We start from the raw sequence: 23,145 nt of genomic DNA on the forward strand, positions 1-23,145 counted from the left end.
AAGATTTCTAGGATCATGTTTGTGTGATACAAAATAATAATCATCATAATAATTATTAACATTATTGTTTACCAGCTGTAATAATCACACATTGTGAATATATCTGGTAATTGTGAGTTCATCCATCTTCCAGAAATATATTGCATGATGCATTTACTTGGAAGCTAAAACTGGATGAATATAATATTGAATTTGCCTTATAAATGGGTAGCTCAGTGCCAGAGACAGCCCTCCTAGAAATATGGGTAATTAAACTTTGGAGTGCCTTTCAAGGGAACTGTTTAAAAAAACAAAACAAACCGATCAATTTTGTCGGCTTCTATTTTCAGATAGTTGTACTTTAACTATCACAGAAGTAAGACTTGTGTAATTATTAATACTTCTATATTAAGAAGGGACGTGGGTGGCGCTGTGGGTTAAACCTCAGCGCCTAGGACTTGCCGATCGCATGGTCGGTGGTTCGAATCCCCGCAGCGGGGTGCGCTCCCGTTGCTCGGTCCCAGCGCCTGCCAACCTAGCAGTTCGAAAGCACCCTCGGGTGCAAGTAGATAAATAGGGACCGCTTACTAGCGGGAAGGTAAATGGCATTTCTGTGTGCGGCTCTGGCTCGCCAGAGTAGCTTGGTCACACTGGCCACGTGACCTGGAAGTGTCTGCGGATAGCGCTGGCTCCCGGCCTCTAGAGTGAGATGAGCGCACAACCCTAGAGTCTGTCAAGACTGGCCCGTACGGGCAGGGGTACCTTTACCTTTTACTATATTAAGAGTTGCATTTTTGCCAGCGATTGAGAATTGGAATGGACCTCTTTGTATTAAATTGCATGCGAGTTTGCGTAAATGTGCCCAATTTATACAGGGAAATGTGACCGTAAGGTGAAAATGTTTTGAAATGCTTTGAGGAAGCACTTCTCTACAGAAAATACCACCATTTTCAATGAAATAATGAAATGAAATGAAAATTCAATGATTTTTTTTTCATTTCAATGAAAAACTTCAACATGTAGTGGGAGCACTGTGTGTGTGTTTGTGTGCGCCATCTCCAACTCCTGGAAAAATTCCATCAACGGTGTCTCCAAAAATTTTTACACATGACTTGGGAAGATAGGCGAACTAATATCAGTGTACTGGAAGAAGCAAAGATCACCAGTGTTGAAGCAGTGATTCTTCAACATCAACTTTGTTGGACTAGTCATGTTGTGCGGATACCTGATGATCCTCTTCCAAAGCAACTACTCTATTCCGAACTTAAAAATGGAAAGCGTAATATTGGTGTTCAACAAAAGAGTTTTAAAGACTGTCTCAAGGCAAATCTTTAAAAATGTAGTATATACACTGACAACTAGGAAACACTGGACTGCGAGTGCTCCAGTTGGAGAACAGCCTTTACCAAAGGTGTCATGGGCTTTGAAGACGCTCGAACTCAGGACACAAGGGAGAAACGGGCTAGGAGGAAGGCACGCTTGGCAAATCCACACCGTGATCAACTCCCACCCAGAAACCAATGTCCCCAATGTGGAAGGATGTGTGGATCCAGAATTGGCCTCCACAGGCACTTACAGACTCATTGTTAAAACCGTGTTTATGGAAGACAATCTTACTCGGCTACGAGTGATCGCCAAAGAAGAAGAAGATGTGTGTGTGTGAGAGAGAGAGAGGGAGAGGGAGAGGGACAGAAAGAAATGGAAACCCCCAAAAGAGTTGTGGGGTATTTTACTTCACTCTATACTGGGCAGAAGCCAACCAAAGTTAAGCAAATATAAGCCCTACTGAATGGAAGGCTTTGTTAAACATGTGATTAACCTTGCCATTGAAATGGGCAGGATATAAGCATTCTTAGCTTTAGCAGGATTGCACCCCCTATAATTATCCATAGTCTCCATCGTTAGACTTCTCACAAATCTTTTTGCAAGATTATTATATTCATCATGATGCCCCCATCACCATCTTATTCTCATTTCTCATGCTAATAGCAGAAGGGCACAGTAATGAGAGCACATTTTAATCATTGACCAGTAGTGGCTCATATATTTCATTATGTCTCTCCTTTTGGCATTGTACAAAAATAGATTTTACTTTTATTGAATGATTTAAAATGCATATTACCAAAAGATATTTATGAGGAGAGGATCCGCTGCATTTCAATAATTCCAGTTTTATAAAGCAGGGGATTTTTGGACAGCTAATTAATGACTTATATTTTCTTAATATAAACTTTTTCTGCCTGTTTCGAGTTTATTACCTTAATGGAAAGGCTGCACAAAGGAATGTAAAATATCTGGAAGGGCACCTATGTGGGGGTATCTGTGCTCAAAAGAAAAAAAGAAAAAGAAAGAAAAGGAAAACACTGAGAAAGCAGCATTACAAGGAGAGTAATTAATCACATATCATTTTAAAATTAGTGCTATTGGGCTTTGCCTTAGAAAATCCAGTTGCTTTTGCTAGTTCCATTTTAAAAAGAAGCGCAGAGCTCACTTTATAACCAGAATCACTCATCACATATTGTGAACCATCACACATCGGGTCAAGCTACTGCCCAACAGGGGACCCTAGGTGGGAGGCTCAAGTGGTGCTTGCTACTTAAACTGGACATTCAGAGCCATCTTTGGCCACCTAGACTCTGCATTACCAATTCTGTCTTGAGTGGTGTTAATAATAGAATGAGGCAGGCCCTTCAGATTTATGTTAAAATGCTTGCTAAAATGTTGGTTACATTCCAATATTTTATTTCAGGATTAGAGGTCATTTCATGCTACAGGGTGTGTGTGTGTGTGTGTGTGTGCACTGAAGACTTTTTTGATATAAAGCATAATAAAACTAATGGAAAATATTGAACGTCTTCAGAAATCAGATTAATCTAACTTGGCACCATAAGCACTGCAGTATGCCAATAAGGAATGGATAATTATTGTATACGGGAAGCATATCCAATGTAGTTGTTGTCACATTTGCATTTGGGACTATGAAATATGTTTCTAATGTATTTTAAGCTACACAGGAAAAGATTAATAGCAGGCTTTACATTTCTCTTATGTGACTTTTTATCTGGGAAATACGGTTGACAGATTTATATATGAATTACCCTAGGCACTAACAATAATAAGCTATATTTAAATACATAAATATGTAAATATTTATCAATAAGGTTTTTTATTGATGTATTGATTCTGGCAAATAAAAAAAAGGGTGGAGATTTTGGCAAACACACACATTTATAGTCTTCATAAAACTATAATATCTTTATTTAGGTCATGTCACCACTAAACCTTATCCTTTATGGGTTACTCATCTGCCTCAGAGCCCTCCATTTTCTGCAGAAACATACCCAACTCCCTGAACCATTCCTCATAAAGCTAGATCATCTTGGTCACCCTCCTCTGCACACATTCTGGCCTGTCAACGTTCTTCTTAAACTGTGACACTCAGAACTGGACACAGTACTCCAGGTGTGGTCTGACAAAGACAGAATAGAGCAGTACCATTACTTCCTTTGATCTGGACCCTATACTTCTGTTAATGCAGCCTAGAAAAGCATCTTTTTATTTCCCCTTTGTTATGTAAATAAGGGAATGATCACCATATTTTAATCACTTTGGGATTCCAGTTGCCCTGTGACCTTACAAGGTATTCTTGCATAACCTCACCGCAGCAAAATTTCCATTCTAATTAGAGATTGCTAACTGCAAAGCCAGTTCATCATTTTATGACCAGGAATGTACTGTGCTTTGCACAGTGCAGTGCTGTTTTTGATAGATTTTGCTTGTTGGTTCTAGATCCAGAAAAGCTGCTAGCTTTTGTTGGATCAACATCTATTGGTGAAAGGATATGCATGCTCCAAAGTTGCTAAGAATTAATCATTAGGAATAAAACGCCCATTGAGTCACATTCTGACAGCCAGCAGACAAAACTCTGTTTTCTTAATCTTGTTGTGTTTTGCATCACAAAATCATCGAATAATCTTGCATAAGAAACAAATACCCTTTCTAAGATTGTTACTGTATATAGTTTAATTTCACTGTTTTAAGGATACGTTAATGCATGCTTTCTTTTTAAAAAACAAACAAGGAATGCTTCTACCTTACAATGGGGAAATTATTTTCATCTTGAATACAGTACGGCTGAATTGAATTAGGTTGAATTATTTAGATCTACATACTTACTATTTTGGTTTACTAAAATACAGTCTTGATAAGGGAAAGGCCTGCCAAACTACCCATGAAAGACACCTAAGTCAGTTTTTACTCCTTGCATACCAGAACAGGCATAAATTATTCAAGCAGTAGCTCTATTCATCTTTTTCTTATCAGACCATCTGTAGAGAGTTAGCAGGTGCTACATTTGGAGCTTCGCTTCTACCTTGAATAGCCACCCTGCACCCTAATTTGCAGAATATGGAAGTTTTGTGTTGTACTGAGTATTTGCAAAACACAAGTCTCATTTTGCACCCCCATGTTTTGTTTTGCAAAACAACAAGAAATACTGCTATGCAAAACATCTGTACACTTTTTTTTTTTTGCTGTTGACACAGGTGACCTTCTTTTCATATTCTCCTAGGCTTTAAAAATATTTTTATATTTGCATTTTCTGTTTTCTTGACCTCATTAAATGTAGACATGAAAGGCAATAAAATTAATCATGTGACTTCCTTGGGAAATGTACTTTGCTTGCAACTTGTGGGTATAAGTCCACTGAAAGTCTTAATCAAAGGATTTGTGAATAAGCTTTTCACAAGAGAGCCAGAATTCGTGTAGGCTGCAATCTTATACCCACTTACTTGGGAGTAAGCCATACTGAACTCTGTATGATAGACATGGATTGCAGTACAACGTGTTCTTGGCCTGAGGAAACTTTGTTATTTTGGGAGGTTCTTTATTCTATTAGTTGTATACATTTTGCAATTGTGTATTCTTGTTAAAGGTAGATATGGACATGTTAAGTAAATATTTGAGTTGTTTGGATCAGAAAGTGATTATTTTGTCCAAGAAATTATAACTGCACTGTTAAAATTGGTGAGCCATCTGTTGCAGAATATGAGCACTGATTGCAAAGTGTTTTGCAGGTACACATGCTAATCCAGTAAGCCCAGTGGCTCATGCAAGGGGAGGTCTCCATTTTCCACTTATTTTCTCCCTCAGACTCATCATTTTTGTGTCTTCAGTTTAGGAACCAAATCTGGAAGATGAGCATACAGCAGTCTGAAAACTGAATATTTTTTCAGAAATTCAGATCTGACAATAATCACTGTCAATTAATTCTGTTTTTAAATATTGAATTTGTGCCACCTATCTATTTTCTTAGCATGGGGGGCTCATGCCCAATTATATGTTACGTTACGGATTCTCCATAAAACAGGAGGCTGCCAATGTGCCCCCCCCCGGTGCACAAGACCCTGTAGAGGCCTCCCCTGGTGCCCACGGTGTCCCCTTGTCTCACTGAAATTAGACTTTGAAAGAAGCATCCTCTTGTAGTTACTATAATAGGTTGTGTTGTGTGCTTGTTTGCAGTATATGTGTGGTTCTCATCTGTTTGCAAATGTGCCCACAGGCCCAAAAATGTTGGCAACCCCTGAGGGGGGTAGAACAACCATTGCCCTCCAGATGTTTTGGACTACCACTTCCCAGCAGCTGGGGCAAATGGAGGACAATGAAGGGGCTAAGGTTGCTATGGAAGAATCTTGTATTACTTTACCAAAGGCAGATCACAACTGGATTATTTCTGGTCACCCATACCCCAATCCTTTGCAAATAATGTGACATGAGCTCTGTAATTGTTTTTCACTCTTGGTTTTTCTGTTGGCTATACAACATAAAAACCATTTCATTTGACTATACAGTTGCTTAAAAAAAAACCTCAACATGTGTTTGTTTTTAAAGAATCTTGTATTATAACTTCTGGTAGTTACAATATAGAGTAGCCATCTTGGCTACTATGGTTATTTATATTTGATCTACCACTGTACTGTTTGACAGGACAAGAGTGAACATACAGAGAATTCTGTCTTAGGGTATAGTTTGTTTCCCTTTATAATCTTTGGATTCCTTATAGCTAAGTGATTTTAAGCAATGAGTGGCAATTTTATATGATAAGATGTCATTTAAGTGTATTGACTAAAAGCACTTGAATGCCCATTTTATTTTATTTTTACATTCTGCTGCCTACATTAATCCAGATCAGTCGGTACTAGAAGTAAATGGAGATCAGGCTATGCAACCATAAGGAAAGCACCCTGACTCTAACTAGGTGGGCGGAAGGGGAGAAAACAAGTTTTTGTCAGTCTTTTGTATTGCAGCAGCTGGATTCACTGTTGCTATAGCAACACACCACATGATAAGGTGTATTAGATTGCTCTGCTCTGAGCACAAGAGAGAGAATGATCACTAAAGTTAAAGGTTACTTTGGAGTTCCTTGCTTATAAATGTTTATGGGCAAATGGTCCAGCTCCAAAGAGCAGAATTAGTGCTGTGTTGCTGTTTTAAACAATAGACTCAGGTAAGCTAAATACTGATCATTTTTGTCTCATCATTTTACTTCTTCCTAGTGAAAATACAGGACTCTATTTTGGTTCTTGTGTTGTGCAGATGTATTTATTTGTTGATTTCATAAAGTTTGTAAGCTTCAGAAAATGAAGACAGATGTTCCAGCTTTAAGTTAATCTTAAAATCTGAATCACATAAAGCAATACATTTATTTTATTATAGCTTTTGCTAGGTTTTCTGGGTACTTCACACTCTTTGAAATTTTAACTTATTGAATAGTGGTTCAAAACAGCTGCCATGTTAATGGTCCAAATGAATGCTTCACTTTTAACCTTTGCAAGAGTTTATATGAATTCAGTCTTGGTTTTGCAATTTTTTATTTTTTTTATTTTTTTTAAAAAAATGTTGTTTTATACATACATTATAATTGACATACAGACAGACACTTATTTAATTATTGGATTAAAAATATTGTTTAATGGTGATGGTATACTTGCAGAAAATTGTTTCTCAGAGCAGTTGGTTTAGTACAACATGGCTGGAAAGGGTTAGGCAGATAGTCCTACTATGAGTTTTCAACAGATTATTTTTCCGGTTCTTGGACAGTCATAATCAAAACATGATTAAGAGATACTTACATTCAGAAAAGACCAGTCCCTGGAGAGCAAGTCCCAGGATTTCCCCTTGGTTTGCGAAATTTAAGTACCAGCATGCATTAGAGTACTTTCTGACATCACTAGCAATTACTCAATACAGGTACAGCACAACCACTAGTCATGTTTGCTCAGGAGTTTCTAATTGTATTCAGAAGGGGTTAATTCCAAGTCTGCATATGTTTTGTAGCCTTGCCCTTTTTGAATTAAATTTAATGTGTTCTGCAGTTCTCAAGAGAAGATGTCAACAGGTACTTTATGATGTATCTGTAAGATTTGTATATGTAGTTCTGAAACAGCTGACTATTTGAGACATTATTTGTTTTATTGCCTATTAGGGCAGATGTTTCTTGGGGAAAGTTTCTTCCTTTGTTGGGGCAAGAATATTATTTTTAGTCTATCTCAAAATGTACATGTTTTTCTTGTTAATAATAATGGGGGCCCTGTGGGTAATGACTACTTTTGCCTTGGGTCTAAAAAAGCATGCAAATTCTGTTAAGATTAATGTGCTAAATGTCATCTGGATTATCCCTGAGCATATATATTTACCAGGATTTTAGTATTAGGAATAGATTCTCTGATATGTATTAGCTGCTCCTTATTGTATGTTTTTGTCTGACTTAAAACAAATAAACCTGAACTGTACTGAGCATCCATTCTAATTGTGCTGCTGCGGTACAAAGATATAAAGAAAAGCACAGTGAATTATAAAGTAAAATGTTTTCAGCATTAAACCATTCATCTCGGGTTAGGCAGGTATAAAATGCTAATGACATTGGAATAAATAGTTTAATCAGATCTATTGTTCAAGTACAATGAAGAGACTTTTTGCAAACTTTGGGCTTATTCATACTTACTTTTGCCTCACCCTTTTGAAGCAGAGGTCTGCGCTTTTAACGCTGCATGTCCAAGTGTTTGTGGGGGGTGGGTTGCCCCCAATTTTCCCTGCAGAAACCTGCTCTTTAAAGCCAAATCATAGCAAACACCAATTCCAATTTTCCATGGATGGATGTTTGCTCCAACTGAGCTCTAAAGAGTGGGTTTTCATGGGGAAAGCTTGGGGCAACAACAAAAGCTCAGACACAAAACGTTAAAAGCGGGGATTTCTGCCTGGAAAGAGCAGGGCAAAAGGTAAGTGTGGATAAACCCTTACTTTCCTTGAAAGAGTCAGGGAAATAACTTTCATGTTAAAATATTGCAGGGTAAACCCAAACCAAGGAAATGGACTTCACTAACAGTTATTGTTGAACAGCGGCTTTTGCTTCCATTGTATAGCTGTATATGTGTATTCACATAGATAAACCTCCATATTGCCAAAACTAGAGTGGAAGCAGCTACAGAAGAGAATTGTCATGCTCTTAAGTTCTCCCCATATCAAGGTGGAAAGTTGAATGGCTTTTCAGTGATCGTGGTGTCTTGCATCAATCACAGATAATTAAGCCAAATCTTCCATCCATTCCAATATAATTCATCTTCTTTATCCACCTATTGCATTAGTGCTTTCCATTTTTCTTCCTCTGAACACCCTAACATTCTGTGTCTCAACAACTCTCAACCATAGACTGAATTCATAAACTCATCTATTCTACCTGACTGCTTTATAGAGCAGACCTTCTCAACCTTGAGTCCTCAGATATTGTTCTGCTGCTAGTTCTACCATCCGGACAGTTGGCCTTGCAGATGGGGTATAATGCGACTTCCGGTTCGGCGCCAGCGCTAATGGCTGCTCCCTCTCCGAGCTCCGGAGAGAGGACGGCTCTGCGAGTTCGGGTCTGACCCGCTACGGCAAGCGGGGGACCCCTAAAATCACAGGAACGGAGCCTGTGAACAAGGAGATTCGGTGGGCACCTGAAGCGCCCCCCTTTACCGCAGAAAGAGCCTTTTTAAAGGCTCCGGAACGACAACGGGGAGCGCGGTGCTGAGAATCGCTACCCAGCCCGCAGGGTGAAGCCGCGTCGCCATTAGTGGAGAGCGCCGATTCCCTTCCTGAATAATCTGGACAAAAAAGACCCGTGAGTAAGATTGAACCTCTATTCGTGTCAAAACTACTTGAAATTAGGCTGAAAACGGGAAAGGCGAAAATTAAGGAAGTCTGCCTTCCCCCGACTGCATGACAATTAAAGCAACGAAAGTTACTGAGCTGCATCCATATGGGATATTGTCTTTAACTGCTTGAATCCGACATTTGGACTTTGACTATCCCCTCTAGCTTGCAGGGCAGAGGGGAGGAATAAGTGATTTTATAAGCTGCATGACCAACTTAAAGGAAAGGGAACTCTCTGCAGCCTTCAACCTGGCACAAACTGCTATTAAAACAAAGGAACACTGAACTGACTTTAGACTCCTGTGAAAGTAACAAAGTGGAAATCTCATTGCTTATTTGTTACAAAGTTTTGGGACTCTGTGGACACAATATATCAGGGAAGGCTGGGACTCTATCTATTGGGAAAGTGTTGCAAGATACATATAGAAGCCTCCTGATAAATCTGCTTTTTAAATACTCTTTGCCTTTGTTTGCGGACATTTTGATTTGCTCCCTCTAGAGGGTAAATTAAAAGTTGCTACGCTTTGGGACAGTGGAATTTTCCTTTAGGAGAAGGCTCTCGTGGGAAACAACCTTGGGATATGAGTGGCCCAGCAGACGAGATAAGCACGAGAGCCAAGACAAGGCAATATCAACAACAGCTACAGCAACACAAGAAAAGAGGCTCGATCTCAGGCATAACCCCTACAGTGACAACAGGACAAGAAAAAGGTACAGCAGTCTCCATGGATGCAGTGTCGCAAGCCCTTCTTAAGATAAACCAGTCTCTGGAGAATCTAACAAAGCAGACGGCAGAAAATACCAAGAAATTGACAGAGAATTCACAGAAATTGACAGATTTAACAACAAGACTTGACCTGAATACAGAATCTATAAACAGGCTTACGCAAGAAAATTCTGCCACACGTCAAATTGCGGAGGAAGCCAGAACTATTGCTGGAGAGACCCAGGAAAAATTAGAACCGATTGCCAGGAAGGTCTATGACCACGACGCAACTCTGGCATTGTGGGAACTACAAAGAAAAGAAAGGAATTTGAAACTACGATCAATTCCAGAGGACGAAGGAGACAATCTTACGGACTTTTTAACGAAAGAGTTTGCTGATTCCTGGGAAGATCTAGAGGAAGACGAATTTAAAATTACAACAGCATTTAGACTGGGCAGAAGACAGAACAGAAAGGCGCCGAGAGACTGTCTGATTACCTTGAGATCGAAGGAGGAAAGAGACAAAATTCTAAGACTGCACTTTGAAAAGGCCTTACAAATTGGGAACTCACCGATACAGATCTTTAAAGACATTCCTAAACATATTTTGGACTTGAGAGCTTCTTATAAGGATTTGGTCTACCTGTTGAAGAAGAACACCATTCTCTTCAGGTGGGAATTTCCACAGGGACTGTCTTTTGACTATAGGGGGAAGAAGGTGAAAATAAAGACGATACAGGATAAAGACAGGTTCCTGCAAAGAAATCAAGAAGATTTACAGAAAGGAACTGTAGACCCAATTGCTGAGCAAAAGAGTGTAATAGACATCCTGAACCTTTCGTTTGGACAGAATCTTCCACCACCAACAGAGGAGGAACAACAATTGGGAGCTGTTGGAGGAATACCAGAAAAATAACAAGATGGCCCTGCAATTCCTTAGCTGGAATTGTAATGGGATGAACAGTCCTTTGAAGAGACGACAAGTATTCCATATTTTGTACAGAGAACAACTGGACTTGATTTGCTTACAGGAAACCCATATAACTAGAGCACACAGGAGACTGCTTATGAATAAAAAATTGGGACAAGAATTTATTTCGTCGGACAAAGTGAAAAAAAGAGGAGTTGTGATTTATGTAAAAGAGAAGTGGGCTCCAAAAATGATGTTCAAAGATGAACAAGGAAGATATTTAGCGGTGGAGATTCAGGTACAAGGAGAAAAATTTTTGATAATTGGGATCTATGCACCAAATGAAGGTAAAGCAGAATTCTTCAAAAAACTCCATGAAACTTTGACGGATTATTTGGAATACAATATGATAATCATGGGAGATATGAATGGTGTAGTCTCTACAAACATGGACAAGACACAAAGACTGACACTTACTAAAGAAGGGAGACTCCCGAAGACTTTCTTCGAAATGACTGAAAATATGGACTTAATAGACATTTGGAGAACAAGGAACCCTCTTGAAAGAGAGGGAACCTTTTTCTCCCATGCAAAGATGACCTGGACCAGAATCGATCAAATATGGGTTACTAGTGGAATGGCTCCGAAGATTAAGAAGGTAGAAATCTGCCCAAAAACCTGTTCCGACCATAACGCCGTGAAGATGGAAATGAAATTTACAACAACTGGTCAGTTTAGATGGAGAATGAATGACACCCTATTTCGAGATAGAGAGATCCACATGAAGGCCCAAAAAACTCTAAAGGACTATTTTGAAATCAATCTAAAGGGCGAGGTGGAAAAAAGAGTGATCTGGGACGCAAGTAAAGCTGTGATGCGAGGATTTTTGATTCAACAAAATTCAATAAAGAAGAGAAAACAGAATGAGAAAAAGGAAAAAATTTTGGAAAAGATAAAAGAAGGAGAGAAAAAATTAAGATCAAAACCAAAGTCCCAGGAGATTTTGAGGGAGATTAAGTTGTATCAAACACAATATATGGAATTGATGAACCAAGAGATAGAATGGAAAATAAAGCAAATGAAACAAAAGACATTTGAGTCGGCAGACAAATGTGGTAAACTTCTGGCATGGCAACTTAAGAAAAGACAGAAATTAAATACAGTCACAAGTCTAGAAGTGGATGGAAAAAATATATTTAAACCCAACGAGATAAGAAATTGTTTTGTGAGTTACTTTAAAAAACTTTATTCCCAAGGATTACAAAATGAAGAGGACATAGATAAATTCCTTAATAAATATGGATTACAAAAAATCTCTCATCATAGCAAGGTGGATCTAAACCAGAGAATAACAGAACAAGAGATAGAGGGTGCCATTCAGGACATGCAATTGGGCAAATCTCCAGGGCCAGACGGACTGACTTCCAGATATTATAAATCTTTAAAGGAATGGCTGATACAACCGTTAAAGGAAGTTTGTAACGAGATCTTAGAGGGAAAAAAGGCACCCGAATCGTGGAAAGAAGCATATATCTCACTCATACCAAAGACAGAGACTGAAAAGACTCAACTGAAGAACTACCGCCCAATTTCGTTACTGAATGTGGATTACAAAATTTTTGCAGACATTTTAGCAAAAAGATTTAAAAGAGTACTGATGGAGAAGATTCACAGAGACCAAGCAGGCTTTCTCCCAAAAAGACACCTCTCAGACAATGTTAGGAATATAATAGACATTTTGGAAAAGTTAGAGGTGAACATAAATACTAAAGCAGTTTTGATATTTGTGGATGCGGAGAAAGCCTTTGACAATATTTCGTGGAGTTTTATGAAAAAGAATCTTCATGGGATGGGGGTAGGACAAGGATTTGAGAATGGTATGGGTGCAATATATTCCGAACAAAAAGCTAAGTTGATTGTAAACAATGTAATAACTGAGGAACTTAAGATAGAAAAAGGAACACGACAGGGGTGCCCAATTTCCCCATTGCTTTTTATTTCGGTCCTGGAGGTGTTGCTGAACATGATTAGAGACGACCAGCAGGTTAAAGGTGTAAAGGTCGGAACCAAACACTATAAGTTAAGAGCGTTCGCAGATGACCTGGTTTTGACCTTGCAGGAGCCAAACACTAGTACAAAAAGAGTGTTGGAAATAATCCAACAATTTGGACAGGTAGCTGGATTTAAATTGAATAAACAAAAAACTAAAGTCTTAGGGAAAAACCTAACAGATATGGAAAAGAATAAGTTTCAAGAAGAGACAGGTCTGACGGTGGTTAAGAAGGTGAAATATCTAGGGGTTAATTTAACATCTAAAAACTTGAATCTGTATAAGGACAATTATGAAAAATGTTGGTCAGAAATTAAAAAAGATTTAGAAATATGGTCAAATTTGAGATTGTCAATGTTAGGCCGAATTGCAGTGATTAAGATGAATGTACTGCCTAGAATGTTATTTTTATTTCAAACTTTGCAGATTATTGACAAGATGGACTGTTTCAAGAGGTGGCAGAAAGACATTGCGAAATTTGTCTGGCAGGGCAAAAAGCCCAGAATAAAATATAAAATTTTAACAGATGCAAAAGAAAGAGGGGGATTTGCCCTGCCGGACTTAAAATTGTATTATGAAGCAGCAGCATTCTGCTGGCTGAAAGAGTGGATGCTCCTCGAGAATACAGATATCTTGGACTTAGAAGGTTTCAATAATGCATTTGGCTGGCATGCATATCTATGGTATGACAAAATCAAAGTGCATAGTGCCTTTAAAAATCATATTGTAAGGAAAGCGTTGTTTAATGTTTGGATGAGATACAAAGATCTGTTGGAAAACAAAACCCCTAGATGGTTGTCACCCTTAGAGGCTAAGGCCCACAAGAAAGTTAATATGGAGGTCGGATGGCCAAAGTATTGTGAGATCTTAGAACAGGATGGAGAGAAACTGAAATTAAAGAGCCATGAAAAATTAAAACCCAAAGTACAAGATTGGCTCCACTACTATCAAATAATGGAGGTTTTTAAACAAGACAGGAAAATTGGCTTCCAGGTGGAAAAATCAAAACTTGAGACAGAATTGTTAGAACCCAATATTAAGAATTTGTCAAGAATGTATAACTTGCTGTTGAAATGGAATACACAAGACGAAACAGTTAAATCAGTTATGATTAAGTGGGCACAGGACATTGGTCATAATATTATGTCTGCTGACTGGGAAAGGTTGTGGAACACTGGTATTAAATTTACGGCATGTAGTGCTTTAAAGGAAAATGTGATGAAAATGGTCTATAGGTGGTACATGACCCCAGTTAAGCTAGCAAAAATTTACCATTTGCCTGATAACAAATGTTGGAAATGTAAGGAAACTGAGGGTACTTTTTATCATCTTTGGTGGACATGCCCGAAGATTAAGGTTTTCTGGGAGATGATATATAATGAAATGAAAAAGGTATTTAAATATACCTTCCTTAAGAAACCAGAGGCCTTTCTCTTGGGCATTGTCGGCCAACTGGTGCCAAAAAAGGATAGAACTTTTTTTATGTATGCAACAACAGCAGCAAGAATACTGATCGCAAAGTATTGGAAGACACAAGATTTACCCACCTTGGAAGAATGGCAGATGAAAGTGATTGACTATATGACATTGGCGGAAATGACGAGCAGAATTCGTGACCAGGGAAAGGAGACTGCGGAAGAAGACTGGAAGAAATTTAAGATTTATCTTAAGAACTATTATAAACTTGATGAAGTTTAGAATGTCGAGATTTTACAGAGAGAAAGGGTTGCAGTAATATAAGATTAGATTAAGAAAGGACTATGATGAATTAGGATGGGAAAAAACATTTATATGTTGCTATAAAACTTGGACATAAGGATGCAGAAAGGGGAGGTATGGGGAAGTCCGAGGAAAGAAGTTTATGAAAGGACATTTTGAAATTATATTTGTTTGTTTGTCTGTTTTTCTTTTATGTTTGTTTGTTATAAAAACTCTTGTAAAACCAATAAAAATTTTATAAAACAAAACAAAACAGATGGGGTATAATGAGAGTCATACTCGGACAACATCTGGAGATCCGAGGTTGGGAAATGCTGCCTTTCCCACCCTCTCCAGGGGCAGAAGTGAGAGCTGCTTGTATAAAATAATGCTGTGATGTTCCCCAGTTAAAATAAGTGAGGACAGGAGTTTTTGTCTTTGATATTCATTCAGGATCTAGAATCTGCATCTCTAGAAAACAGGAAGCTTAACTTTTCTTATATCTGTAGGCTTAACCGCCATCAAAATTACTTAAGTTGATAGGAGTTCCTTTTCCCAGTCTCTTTTGAACAAAAATGACTTGGTCTTTGTACCAGGGTTCCATTTAGATCAAATATAACCCCTGTTCTAAAAACCTGCATTGGTTGCCAGACCTAATTCAAGGCACTCACATTCGAGTTTATTGCCCTAAATGACTTATGCCCCCAATATATGAAAAGCTGCCTCCTTTCTTGCAGACCCTCTCGGATACTACATTTGGCAGAAAGGGCCCTCTTAAAGCTGGGGTGGTAGTGGTCTGAGAGCATAGCTGTCAACCTTCCCTTTTTTTGCAGGAAATTCCCTTATTCCAGCGCCGTTTCCGGCTGCTTCCTGCTGCTATCCCGGATTGTTAGATATCCCGTAGACTGTCCCCGGGACAGATGAGGCTGCTGATCCCTTATTTTCAAATCTGAAAGTTGACAGCTATGTCTGAGAGGGAGCATTATCTGAGGCAACCCTTAAGTTGTGGAAGTCCCTCCCCACAGAGGTGCAACTGACAACTTCATTATCATACCTCTGTACCCTTGCCTTTGAAATGTGGCATGTACACTTTCAGGACCCACCCTTTTTGTGATTGTATTTTTTAACTGTAGGTTTTAAAACTGTTTTAAACTTTATTTTAAATTGTTACAACCCACCCTGGGACCTTAGGGTGAAGGGTGGGTAATTAATTAAAATAACATGGATGATGATGATGAAGAAGAAGTTAAATCTTGAAAGCTCACAAGTTCTTGTCATGGCGTTTTGGTATTTTAATATTCTAACTTGGAAACTTCCACGCTTCTGTGTATGCAGAGATTCTTTCAATATGTAGAATCTACCATCATGTTAGTGGGTCACCAGTTTCATTTATATTCTGATGGTACTCAACCACCAACTCTCCTATGTTAAATCAATAAGCTTCTTTTTTTGGCCAAAATAGCCTTTCAAAGCTTTCTTACAGCAATAAAACAAAAATTAATTTAGAGACAACAGAGGAGATGACCAGCAATAAAAATAAAAAGCAGGAAGCATCCAACAGTAGCAGTAAAAACATTCTGGGGGGGGGGGGTTGTTTAATATTGTTCCCACTATATCTTCATTGTGCAGTTTTATATAATATCTGGGACAACTATTAAAGTTATTGGACACAGGGTGAAATAAGACATTCAAACCCTGTGATTCCCTTGTAATGTAGAAGAGAGGGCATGTGGATTGGGAGTGCTTCAGCCTCCAATATATCTCCTGCAAGGGTCCACCTCATCCCTGTATTCACACTGAGCTGGATCCATTGTACAACTCTTTTCCGTCTCCTGTATTGCCCCCATACCCCCTGAACAGCTTATTCTACCAAACACTATGCACTGTGTCTTACAGGGCTGCAGAGGGATAGTGGAATTGCTGAAAAACAGGCCAAGGAATCTTGCACTGCTCTCTCAAGGTTACTAATTTTGAGTGCTATTCCCCTCCCACTTCAGCCCAATAAGACACTGCCAATAATATTTGGTAGGTGCCCTCTGGAAAAGCTTGCTGGGGTACAGGGGGCTGCAGAATGAAGAAAGGAAAGGAAAAATCAGTTGTGTTGAGCTGTCTTCCACTTGTACAACCTTGGATAAAACCTATTATCTTTGCAAATGTCGACTTCAAAGCGTGTGTTTGCTGAGATGACTCCTGCTTTCTCCCTTACCCGCTTTGCCAAAAACTTCTCTACGTCATCAAAGTTTTCCCCTAGAAATGTCTACTGTGAGAGATCAAAGCAACTAAAAAAAGAGCATCAATTATTCATATGCTGTTTTTATATTGACTGAGCCATGCTCATAGAAAACTATTTCTGGAGTAATTGTAAAATAATAATAATAAAAAAATACAACATGCTGTCAATTTATGGAGACAAAATTATATATTTTGCCCAAGCATGTTCAAAGTGTGATGGTATGTGACGCCATAGTTGCTAGTTACCTAGGAAATGGGTTAACGTCTAATATTTTGAAAGTGGGATGGGGGGAATAACTTTGGTGTATTACTTTACTCTGGGATATCTTCCTTCCTTAGCATTTCAAAGAGAAGATCAATTTAGAAAATGAAACTGATGATTAAGATATTCTGTTCCCAAATTAGAAGGATTGCTATCACTATGACAGATGCTCAGAACTTGTCCCTGCTTTGTTTTCAAGACGCATTTGCATTATGTTAAAGGGAGAGAAACAGTAACATTTACAATGCAATCCTAACTATATCTAGTTCAAAGTAAATCTTGCTGAATTTAGTGGAGTTCGTTCCCAGGAGGGTCATGGGGTTAAGATTGCAGCCTTAGTGGTGGAGGACAAAATTGCATGTGGCTCATTCAAATAGAGAAGGTAGTGGACACTTACACATCGAATATATAGCAGACATATTTCCACGTTAATTCGTGTTATACTCAGTAGCATCTGAAATGGATGCACACAAACTTTCTACCATGTGTACATAATCCGGAGTACCTGAGCTAATTAAAAAGCATAGGCTCTTCAAAAATTACAGGGTACATTCCAGACGAAAGCCAGATTTGCAATGAGTAAAGACTTATGGACCAGTGCTTAGGGCTGCTTATATAACCATCCATACAGTAGGCTTTGTTCCATTGATTTCTACTGCCTCCAGGTAATAGGTAAGACGTAAAGCTTTTCAGGTGTTCTCTTCCCCTCCCCAATGCAATATACCATTGCATGAGGGAAGGGCAACACTGCGCTCCCCGCAATCCATTGGAACGCCATCACCATCTCCACATGTGATGGACGAAACTCAGAACCTTGGAGTATCATGATTCTAAATCGGGCAGGGAGTGTATACAAGTAGAAAAGGCTGATTATTACGACATTCAGTCCCCAACACAAAGAAGGTTTAGGGAGTGGTGATTGGAACATGCCATAGTTGGAACACTCCATCCTCCACTCTTCCACTGTAATCCCCCACCCCCTTTTCTTCATTTGCACTGACTATAATTTTGTAAATGTGTTTGGGTTGCATTGGAGCAAACCAGGATTGCCTCAAAACTATGGCTCGCTAAACAGCTTCAAACTAAGGCTTCAGTCGTGTTTAGGAGGCAATTCCTGATTGTCCCAGCTCCAGCTCCTGCTGAAGCTGAAGCTTGAAGCTGAAGCTGAGGCTCCAATACTTTGGCCACCTCATGAGAAGAGAAGACTCCTAGAAAAACCCTGATCTTGGGAAAGATTGAGGGCACAAGGAGAAGGGGACGACAGAGGATGAGATGGTTGGATAGTGTTCTCGAAGCTACTAACATGAGTTTGACCAAGCTGCGGGAGGCAGTGGAAGACAGGAGTGCCTGGTGTGCTCTGGCCCTTGGGGTCACGAAGAATCAAACACGACTAAACGTCTCAACAACAACCTGACAGTCCCTAACCTTAGTTAACCTGATTCAGATGTTAATGTCAAATTATAGTTATCACAAATGATAAAAGGGAAGATTTTGCAAGGGGGGAGGAAGGGCAATGCAAATCAGCCTGCAGCATGTTCCCAATCTCTAAAATATGATTTGAAGACTGGGAAATGGGACTTTGAAATTTTACTATTATGGAAAAGAGAGGCAAAATCTTAGTCATACAGCAAAAAAAGACCAGGAAGGTCGTTCTAAAACAGAAGCAAAATTTATATACAGTGGTACCTCAGGTTACATATGCCTCAGGTTACATACGCTTCAGGTTACAGACTCCGCTAACCCAGAAATAGTACCTCGGGTTAAGAACTTTGATTCAGGATGAGAACAGAAATCGTGCTCCGGCGGCGCGGCGGCAGCAGGAGGCCCCATTAGCTAAAGTGGTGCTTCAGGTGAAAAACAGTTTCAGGTTAAGAACGGACCTCCGGAACGAATTAAGTATGTAACCAGAGGTACCACTGTACTTGGAATCAAATATAGCATGTCTTGCCTGTGAAGAATGGTTAACAGTCCTTGGAAATGTTGTAACCGCTAGCTGAACTATTAGCTTTCACTGATATAAGAGTTCTCATACCAAGAAGCAATCATCTGAGGCTGTCTCCTGAAGAATATATTTCCCCAGGGCCTCAGCCTTCTAATTATAACCTTAAATTGATTTCTTTTTAAAGAGTTTTCAACTGGTTTCAAGCATGGATTGGTAGGTGGAGGAACACTTTTCTTGAGTCTAGAACTTTAGTCTTAGAATGGCTCCTCTCGGTCAGCTATAAGCAGAGTTTATCAAACTTTGTTCAGTCTCATCCAACTCAAGTTCCAACTCATCATCTGATGAAGTAGGTTTTCACCTGTGAAAACTTATACCATTTTACATTTAAAAGCTTATAAAAAGTTGGTCTTTTGGTTGTTTTAAGCTTCTGTATGTTTGTTGCTTGTCACCTAGTGACTTGCTGGTATTAGGTGACTAATAAATTTTAAAAATTACCAGTCAACCTAGGAATGGTAAAATTCTTGTGCTGTTGCAAAACTCCTTGATTGGAGAAGTGAGTGGGTTTGAAAAATCTACCTTTAGTTTAAGCAATTTCATCAAATGCAGACCCACAATTGACTGCTGATAGCAGTAGATTTTCCCCACTTTCATTTTTGTTAACTCAAGGATTTGTTTGCTACATTAATATAGCCATCGGTCCCAATTCAAAGAGATAATATACTCCATATCAAGTTTTTTTCTTTCCATTTTGTACATTTATTAATACTGTTTGTCTTCAGAATTCAGCAGAGCTAAGAGACAGATAACATTTATTGGAATGAGTAACCCAAATGACTACATCAAGGCCATTCAGTTAATTTCCTCTCTTTGTAAAACAGCCTGTAATTTCCAATCCTGAGTTATCAGACGTGACTAAAGATATATATAAATGAGCTGACATAATGATGCATGAATTCTCCCCAGAGTGATTGCACCACAGCTGTTGTAGGAGGATGAACGGAGATTTTGGAAAACATTTCTGCTGAAAATCTACAAGACATATTTATATTCAGGCCTTGCTCCTCTATTATTGCATGAGGTTTTTCGAAACTTGACCAATGACGGAAAATTCCAGTAATGATTTTGGTCTTCTTATAAAGGTTAGGTTCATTCATTTCAGTGGGTCTTCTCTGAGTACCACCCAGTGACACTAGATAAAATTAATAGGTGTAGTCTGGGTGACATTCTTCCCTTGCTGATAATACTCCTAGGGAAAGTTCTCTTAAGTACTGCTCTTTAGATATGGCACATGCAATAATAACAAAACACATTGTTCCTATATATAAGCATGCTGTCTTAATTTCAGGGTTACTTTAATCCAGGCAGGTATGTTTGTAGCACTGTATCAGACAAAAAACAAACAATACCCTGTTGAAATGAGCATGCATTTTGGCATCTGTGTAATATTACACACACACAAACCTACAACACCACGGCAGCCTGATTTTTTAGGACAGAGAGGAAAGGAACACTGTCAGAAGAGGTACTTCTGTTAATTAACTGCAATTCAGAGCCTGGGCTGCAACTCTGGATATTTGCATTGGACATGTCTCATTTTGCATTGACAGTCTCAAAATGTATTCTTCCTTAAGTGTCATTCTGACAGTTAAGAAACAAGAACTTCCATGCCAGTTGCACTGTAAGAGGTTCTGCATGTGGGTGCTTTAAAAATGGTCATGTGCAATACAGTATCTTTCTGCTGTGTTATTAGAGAACTGTACACAAAAAGAAGGGACTTCCTTTGACCAGCAAAAAAAAGAGGGATTTTGCAAGAGCAAGCCATTTAGGTATATTCCTCATGATTTGTGAGGTTTCATATATCAAGTTCCATTTCCTGTCTAAAAGTCGGTTGGGAATTTCCACTGAGGCAGAGGATCACACTTTGCTTCAGCTGATCAGTCTATATTGTAGGCAGGGTGGATTTATTTTAATTGGCTAAGGGACTGATCCTCTCCCCCCACCCCACTTCCATGGAATATTCCTTGTCTTGGCTGGGATTTAGGCCATGAGAGTATCTTCTTGCAAATTACATGTGTTTTGAGTTGAGGGTTATGTTAAAACTTTCAAGAAACCTAAAAGCTCTATAGTGGAGACTTTGGACTCAGCTACATTGGTAAAGAAAAAGTGTTTTATGTGTGTTATAACACTGTGACACCAGGTGGAGCTGTGGAGTCCTGTCTTTTGCCAACGTGATTTCCCTCTATGAGGTTTACAATGCGCTTTCCTGAAATGCTTTTTTGATGTGTCTAGATCCAGCCTTTTATGCAAGAAGAAGGGTGGGAAGTAACATGTAAGGGAAAAAAGGATTTCCTTGTCACCAGAATGGCATATTTCAAGCTTCTCAGTGAGAACTGGGGGAGGGGACGGTCTTCAGTGCTTAAAAGCTGACAATTAAATTGAGCTGTGTAAACATCTTCTCCTGTCAAAGGAAGCTGCATGCACCTAGAATCAAGACCATACAAATGGTTGGTGTCAGGATCTCCCATTCTTGTCCACATTCCTCTTCAAATTTCCTGTGATTTGCATACGGGAGGTAGAATACTCCCAGTGATGTGCTCCACTGCAGTAGAAATGTTTCCCTGCAGCTGTTTCTCTGACAACATCACGTTGATGCTACAGAAAGTGAAGGGGAAAAGGCAAGAAGTGCCCTGTGCTCAGCTGCAGCTTACAACGGCAGAATTAATTTCCCCCTAGGACGTTGAGATCGCTTCTGCCAGAATCTGGAGGTTTTGGAGGCCACAGCAATTTTTGACAACTGTCTCCATCAGCGGAGAGAATGCAAAACGTGGGTGACTAAAGAGAGTAGATGCTACGCTGATGGTTTCTCCAGTTACCATTTCTTATTCCCATATACAATAATGTTCAGAGCAGTCAGGTCCATTTCAAAGCTCTTTTACATGGTCCAGAAAGTGATCCCTATTTGTACAATGCTGCTCAAACACTTCCAGGTTGGAAATTTAATCAACACCTCTGATTATTTATAATTATTTATTTTATTATTGCATTTATATCCCACGCATCCACCAATGAAGTCAGAACAACCCCAAGAGGTAGGTTAGGCTGAGAGTTGGCAACTGGTCCAAAGCCACACAGTGCAGTTCATGGCCAAGTGGAGATTTGAACTCTGGCCTCTTACGTCCTAGTCCAAAACACTAACCACTACACCACACGGGGTGTGCCCTTTTCCTGCAAAACTTCACAGACAGTGCTACCTACTGCTGTCCATGAATATAACATTGCTTCTGTTGTTGCGTAATATTATCCTTTTGTGTTTGTATTGCTTATATTGGTTTTGTATCTAGTGCACGCCATCTTGGTGCTCTTTATGGAAAAAGGTAACCGGTTTTATAAATAAATACAGTGGTACCTCGGATTAAGTACTTAATTCGTTCTGGAGATGCATTCTTAACCTGAAACTGTTCTTAACCTGAAGCACCACTTTAGCTAATGGGGCCTCCCGCTGCCGCCGTGCCGCTGAAGCACGATTTCTGTCCTCATCCTGAATCAAAGTTCTTAACCCGAGGTACTATTTCTGGGTTAGTGGAGTCTGCAACCTGAAGCGTATGTAACCAGAGGTACCACTGTAACTAGTAAATCTGACCAAGAAAACTACTACCTGATGTTTGTTCAGATGGCTGCATTTTTCTAGACTTCTTCCAGTGATGTTGCTCACTGCTGAGACTGCTGCATATCTTCTTGCTGGTATCTTTCAGTGGTGTGTTGAACAGTTTGTTCGCAGCACCTGTGAACTGCAAGTTCACTACCTCTTTGGTCAGTTTTAGTTTGCAGCCTGCGGGGCACATTGAGCAATGAAAGAAGTGATCAGGGCACGGTGTCTAGAGCCCAGCTGAGTTCACCATTTTGCTCCTTTGTTCTTTACCTACAAAGCAAATTGTGAAGTGAAAGACATCAGAAAGCAGTATGATTTGTCACACCACAACTAGGTGTGGCTGGAAGAATAAAGCAGTTGAAAGGGGCAACATGAGAGAGAAACAGAAAGTACAGAAAAGAGGGGGAAAGATCAAGGAAGGAGGGGAGGGGAGAAGATGCTTGGAATGAGAGACATGTATGTGTTCAATGGCCATTAAAACAGCTTCAGATAACTGTGAGGTTTCCAGACAGATTCTCAGATGGTGTA

The 23,145-nt window shown here is 39.3% G+C and overlaps 1 protein-coding gene and 1 long non-coding RNA gene across 25 annotated transcripts in view; one reads left to right on the top strand and one right to left on the bottom strand.

The window, feature by feature from the left end:
* Positions 1 to 22,976, bottom strand: part of LOC309539084 — a 94,341-nt gene extending 71,365 nt beyond the window's left edge. Inside the window, exon 1 of the long non-coding RNA XR_014222680.1 lies at positions 22,624 to 22,976. This is a non-coding gene — a long non-coding RNA (uncharacterized lncRNA). The remainder of the gene's footprint in view (positions 1 to 22,623) is intronic.
* DTNA (dystrobrevin alpha) overlaps positions 1 to 23,145 on the top strand; it is a 199,308-nt gene that overhangs the window by 74,956 nt on the left and 101,207 nt on the right. The gene's annotated exons all lie outside the window — the stretch shown is intronic.

The sequence above is a fragment of the Podarcis vaucheri genome, assembly GCF_965113315.1.
Source record: "Podarcis vaucheri genome assembly, chromosome: 8".
Classification (NCBI taxonomy): Eukaryota; Metazoa; Chordata; class Lepidosauria; order Squamata; family Lacertidae; genus Podarcis; species Podarcis vaucheri.